At 44.1% G+C, this 6,526-nt stretch overlaps 1 pseudogene; it reads left to right on the top strand.

Moving 5' to 3' along the window:
* Positions 1–4,508: 4,508 nt before the first annotated feature.
* On the top strand, positions 4,509–5,204 carry LOC110590495 (annotated as a pseudogene).
* The last annotated feature ends 1,322 nt before the right edge of the window (positions 5,205–6,526 follow it).

Below are 6,526 nucleotides of genomic sequence, written 5' to 3'. Positions count from 1 at the left end.
CAGATGTTCATGGCCTTTGTTACGAGACTCACAAAGAACACACTGAAGTCGTAGGCAACACTCCAAAATGAGATATCACCTGCCCCTCTACACAGGTGGCAAATGTAACTGGCTCTGGTGCTGGGGGGGGAAGCCCCGATCAGTAGTATCTGCCTATTTCCCAGAATAAACTGTAAATACTCCCATCACGACCGGTTTCAAGCTACCAACAACATGTCACTGAACGAAGAATTACAAATCTATGCATAGCACGCCATTATATAGTAACTTCATCATACGGATACGATAAAAGTAAATAACTTCAAGAGCACAGATAACAGTTAACTTTATTTTTTTATTTTATTTTTTTTTTAAACTTTTTTTTTTTTAAGATTTTTTTATTTATTTATTTGAGAGAGAGAATGAGAGAGAGAGCATGAGAGGGGGGAGGGTCAGAGGGAGAAGCAGACTCCCCGCTGAGCAGGGAGCCCGATGCGGGACTCGATCCCGGGACTCCAGGATCATGACCTGAGCCGAAGGCAGTCGCTTAACCAACCAAGCCACCCAGGCGCCCAACAGTTAACTTTAATATAGTGAAGTAAAGAAGTGATGAGTTTTAAGTATTTATTTTTGTAATGTAACTTATTTAATTATGTGTTTATAGAATTTAATTGTTTTTATAATGGCTGTATTTAATAGCTGGCTTGCACAATTTCTGAAAATCTAACCGTTGGCCCTGACAAGTTAGTGTGAGTCAGCTCCAGCACCCCACCAATACTGCAGCGGGGCCGTGGTAATACACAACATGCCCCTGGGGACTTGGAAAAACGTGGCTGGGATGATGCTCTGAGCCTGGGATGGTCAACGGCCTGAGGACACAGAAGAAGAAGGGAGCTAGATGTAGCGTTAGGAGTTATGTCCTATCTCAGCAATGGGGGTTATCATTTCCTGTTCCTGGTGTGACAAATTACTCCAAACTTAGTGGTTTAAAATAACACAAATGTATTATGTCACAGTTCTGGAGGTCAGAAGTCAGAAAGGGGTCTCACTGAGTTAAAATCAATGTGTTGGCAGGGCTGTGTTCCTTTTGGAGGCCCTAGGGAAAATCCTTTTACAGCCTTTCTCCAGCTTCTAGAGGCCACCTGCATTCCCTGGTTTGTGGCCTCCTTTCTCCACCTGCAAAGCCAGCCCCCGTGTTGGGCTGATGTCTTGTCAAGCTGCCATCTCTCTGGTTCTCTCTTTGGCTAGCTGATTAGCAGCCTTAATTCTCCTTTGCCATGTAACCTGACATACACATAAGTGCCACAGACTAGAATATCTGGGAGGTTCTTATTCTGTCTAGTGCAGGGATGTTGAGAGATATTGCAGTTAGTTCTCCACAGACCGCACCCCCAAAGGCCTGCTGGAGAAGGTACTTGGAGTCCTACAAGGTGAGATGCAAGGTGGATTTCATAAAAGCTGCTGATTAGCCTCTAGTAGTTTCAGGTGGCTATAAGTGTTATAAAGAAAATGCAACCATAGAGCAGAGAGAGCTGAAGGGAGGCATTTTAGTAGATGGTCAGAGAAGGTCTCTCTGAAGTGGTGATGTGTGGGTTAAGACCTGAATGATGAGGAGGCAACCATGCCCAGATCCGTGAAAGGCTGGCTAAGAATAATGAACAGTAGCACCGAGGAAGAGCTGCTGAGGGTTGGGGGTTAGCACACTCAAAACATCCCCCAAAGTACAGTGTGTTCACCATCCAAACTCAACTTTAAATAAGTCTCCTATCCAGTTCCCTCTTTCTTTTTTTTTTTTTTAAAGATTTTATTTATTTATTCATGAGAGACAGAGACAGAGAGAGAGAGAAGCAGAGGGAGAAGCAAGCTCCCAAGGAGCAAGGAGCCCGATGCGGGACTCGATCCCAGGACCCTGGGATCATGACCTGAGCCGAAGGCAGACGCTTAACCGTCTGAGCCACCCAGGCGCCCCAGTTCCCTCTTTCAATCACATCTATCCTCCTACATTCTTTCTATAGAGAAATTCTGGCATGCCACTGGAGAAAAACAAGTACAAAGTTTCTGAAGATTGGCATTTTTGGAGAAACAGAAAGAAGAGCAGTCTAGGAGATGAGGGGTAATAGATTGTTCTAATATTGGCCCCCAGTGGGTCAGGCTTCCCTTTGTCCACATCCCTTTGCAATGAATGTTCCTACTCCTTCCCTCAAGAGGTAGTGTGTCTTTCTCCACTCCATGAGTCTGCTCTGGCCATGCGACTTGCTTTTTTTATTTTTTTTTAAGATTTATTTATTTATTTGAGAGAGAGCGAGAGCACAAGTGCACATGTGGTGGGGGAGGGGCAGAAGGAGAGGGGGAGAGAAAGAATCTCAAGCAGACTCCCTGCGGAGCGTGGAGCCCGACGTGGGGCTCTCTCCCACAACACATGAGATCATGACCAGAGTGAAATCACAAGTTGGATGCTCAACCGACTGAACCACCCAGGTGCCTGACTTGCTTTGATCAATAGAATATGGCAGAAATAATGTACAAATTCCAGAGCCAGGACCTTAAGGAACCTTGAGATTTTGCCATCACTCTCTTGGAACCTCTCTGTGATGAAGAGAAGCTCACTAAGCTTACTAGCTTACTAAAAGACTGCAAGGAGAAGAACTGAGGAGCCCAGTCAACAGCCAACGCCAACTGCCTGACAGTCAAATGAGGCATTTGGACCCTCTGTCCACCACTGCACCGTCAAGATGACTGCAGCTGTATGAGTGGTCTTAGGAGAGAACCAGCAGAAAAACCTACAGAATCGTGAGAAATAATAAAGCATTACTGTTTTAAGTCACCAAGTTTTGGGGTGTTTTGTTATGCAGCAATGGATAACTGTTACATGAAGTGGGGAGGTCACAGGAACAAGATCATGTAAAGGCGTATTAGCATGGTAAAGAATCTGAATTTTGTTCCACGTGCTCTGGGGAGTCATGAGGGTTTTAAGAAGAGTGGTATGTTTTAAAAGATCACTCTGGGGGTGCCTGGGTGACTCAGTCAGTTAAGTCAGTTAAGTGTCCTACTCTTTTTTTTTTAAGATTTTATTTATTTATTTGAGAGAGAGAGAGATAGCAGGAGCAGAGGGGAAAGGGAGAAGCAGGCTTCGTGCTGAGCAGGGAGCCCGACGTGGGGCCCAGTCCCAGCACCCTGGGATCATGACCCGAGCCAAAGGTAGATGCTCAACCAACTGAGCCACTCAGGTGCCCCTAAGTGTCTAACTCTTGATCTCAACTTGGGTCTTGATCTCAGGGTTGGGGGTTCAATCCTGCATTGAGCCTACTTAAAAAAAAAAAAATCACTCTGAGTGCTGTGTGGAGAAAAGATTGTAGATGGTAAGAGTAGAAGCAGGGAGACCAGCTGGGAGGCTTTTTCAGGCATCCAAACAAGAGATGGGAAATAGTGGAGAAATTTGGGTCCTGCTAATGGATTGGCTTGGAAAGGATATAGTGAATAACAATCTTCTTTCTTGAAATGCAGGGCTATATAAATATATGTACTATGTATGTGGCAAGTCAGGATTTTTTTGTGTGTGCCATTGGTGGAGAGGGGGAGTTCTTGGCAAGCAAAAGTAAAGAGACAGAGACTTGGTGACAAGCACTGAAGTTACGTTTTGGGATGCAGTCAATGTTACAAATTTTTTCTTAAATAAAAGAAAAAATAGATTGCCTTGTATGTGCCCTGCTCTGAAGATTATGACAAGTCAAAGACTCCACTGAGCTCATGGAATGAAGTGCTTCCCTCAGGAGGATGGGCCTCTGTAATAGAACCAAGAGTGGTGTGGAGGGGAAAGTGTGGGAGCCTGGAGGAGGGGCAGTGGAGGAAGGAGAGGAGAGGAAGACATCCCAGAGGGGCAGGGCAAAACTGGAAACCCATCCAAGACAACGTCTAACTGGAAGAAATGCAATGGGAAAAGTAAAGAAATGCTCTTTGTTCGCCGGAGTGTGATGAGACTGCTTTCCTTCTGGTGATGGACTGCCCCCCAGGCCCCTCCAGGTGCTGCAGGCACTTCTGGGGCTAATCTGGATGTGTGTGTATTCCCAGCCATCATTGAGTGTGAAAGCTGAATGAGATACGGTTCTTGTCTTAAAGTTTTGCAGTTTAGTTGAGGGCACATGTCTTAATACATGGTGTAATAACAATATAAAGAAAATAAATGCTGACCTTTTGCTGGACTGGGCTGGTTAGCTCTTGCTATTGTGGTGGTGACCCACTTCATCCCATCTTTTTGATACTCTTTTTTTTTTTTAAGTAGTTTCCACGTCCAGCATGGAGCCCAACATGGGGCTTGAACTCACGACCTTAAGATCAAGACCTGAGCTAAGATGAAGAGTCAGACACTTAACTGACTGAGCCACCCAGGCACCCCCCCCGACCATCTTTCTGATACTCTTACATCTGGAGATCTTCATATTTCTCTAAGCTCTTCCACCTAGATACATAAACCTGGACCTTTCTTACAATCTTGCTTTTTGTTTTTTCCCCTCTACCCACAACTCAGCATCATGAATGTGGGTTCAGCTGAGCCCCAGTGCCTACCTGGCCCCAAAGCATCCAATTCTAGGGACTCTTGTGCAATGCCTGAGATTTATGGGCCTGGAGAACATTATGCATCCTTGCAAATGTCTTCTGCTGAGACACCCCACACAATGATCATCTCTCTCCTCTTCCTTCCTCAGTGGATCTGCTTATTCAGGACAGCCCCAATTCTTCCACCAGTCCCAGAGTAAAACTATTACCCACTTCTGTAGAGGAGAGCACAGTGAAGAAGGAAAATACAACCCAGGGAAGAAACAGGTCAGAACTGTCCTCCCTCAGACCCGGCTATGTGTATTCAATGATAGATTTCAGAGACAGAAATACCTCAGCCTCCTACAGATGCAAGAACATTCCAACATTCTGAACCTTAGCTATAAGCAACTAAGATCTGGTTCCAGAACCAGAGGTAGCAGAACAGCAACTGGCCAGAGAATAGCAACAGTGTGACTCAGAACAACTCAGCAACTACAGAACACCAAGCCTTCTCTTCCTATCACCAGGGATACCTGACGAACACTTCTGGAAACTATCCAATATGGAGCAACCAGACCTGGAATGACCCCAGTTGGAGCAACCATTCTTGGAACAGTCAGACCTGGTGCCCCCACACCTGGAATAACCAAGCCTGGGACAATCAGCTCCACAATTGTGGAGAGGAATAATGTTTCTCATTATGCTTATTATGTCAAATGAGGGGGTACAATTGGAGTCTAATAAAAGGAGTTTCAGTAGCATTGGCTGCTATGGGCAACATGATAAAAGATGTGTCTGGCTATAGATAACTAGATATAATACTAATTTGGATATCTTTAGGCTCTAGACTCTAACCTCAAGAATAGGAAGTAAAAATACAAAGATGTGTGCTGAAGGATTATTTGCATTTTCTGAGAGTGTGAGGCTTTACTTGTTAATAACCTCATTTGTTACCATGAAGGGTTAAGCTATACTGTGCTTCACTGATTTCCTCTGCCCTTTGTGCTGTTTTACTACACTCCAAATTTGTTCAATATTCTTGTATTTGTAGGAAGATGTTTTCTGTTTTCATTTATCATGATAATAGTACCAGTTTGGCTGATTGGTTTATAGGTTTAAGTACCAATAAATAAAATATCCACTTAAAAGATAAAGAAAAAAAATGCCAATAGTGGTCCAGAGTTTTAAAATGCTAAAGGACTTAAAAAGGATAACTGAGAAAGAGGAAACGGAGTTAATGTTGTGAAGCATTTGTCCAGATGGTGGGGAGCAGGGAAGCCATTTAGAGTAAGAGGAGGGGTGCACACACAGACGGGAGAGTGTTGGGGAGGGTGATTGAAAATCACAAGCAGTGAAGCAGAGTGTGGGAAAGGAGGGTGGAGCCCAAGGATTCAGGTGTTTTCCTATGGAAATAGGAAACTTCCTAATCTATGAAGCTAGCAATCTGCGGCAACAAGGAGGGTGGCCTAAAGTCAGGGAGGACAGTTTGGAGGCCATTTTTAGGTAGACCAGTTGCCTTAACTGAGGCCTGCTGCTTTGTAGAGCTACAGCGAAAGGCAGTATAAACTTATCCCAATACAGCCACTTACAGAGTCAGAGAGGCTTGTGCCCTTACTCGCTGTCCTTCTGTGTGACACTGGCAAGGAATAGGAAGGTGAAATTTGCAGTAGAGTATGCACATAAACAATGGGCAAGGGTAAAGCATCTTTAAAAATTAAGGGTACCAATAAGCACATGAAAGGATGTTCAACATCACCATCATTAGGAAAATGCAAATCAAAACCACATGAGATACTACTTCATACCCATTAGGGTGGCTATTATCTTAAAAATGTTTATTTATGCATGAATGGATAAGTAAGATGTGGTGTATCATTCAGCCTTACAATGGAATGAAATTCTGACACATGCTACCTCATGGATGAAACATGAAGATCATATGTTAAGTAAAATAAGCCAGACACAAAAGGACAAAGACTGTAGAATTCCACTTATAGGAGATACTAGAGTA

Source organism: Neomonachus schauinslandi, chromosome 10 (genome assembly GCF_002201575.2).
Source record: "Neomonachus schauinslandi chromosome 10, ASM220157v2, whole genome shotgun sequence".
Taxonomy (NCBI): Eukaryota; Metazoa; Chordata; class Mammalia; order Carnivora; family Phocidae; genus Neomonachus; species Neomonachus schauinslandi.
Note: the sequence above shows the minus strand (reverse complement) of the source record. Positions and strands in the feature narration are given on the sequence as shown.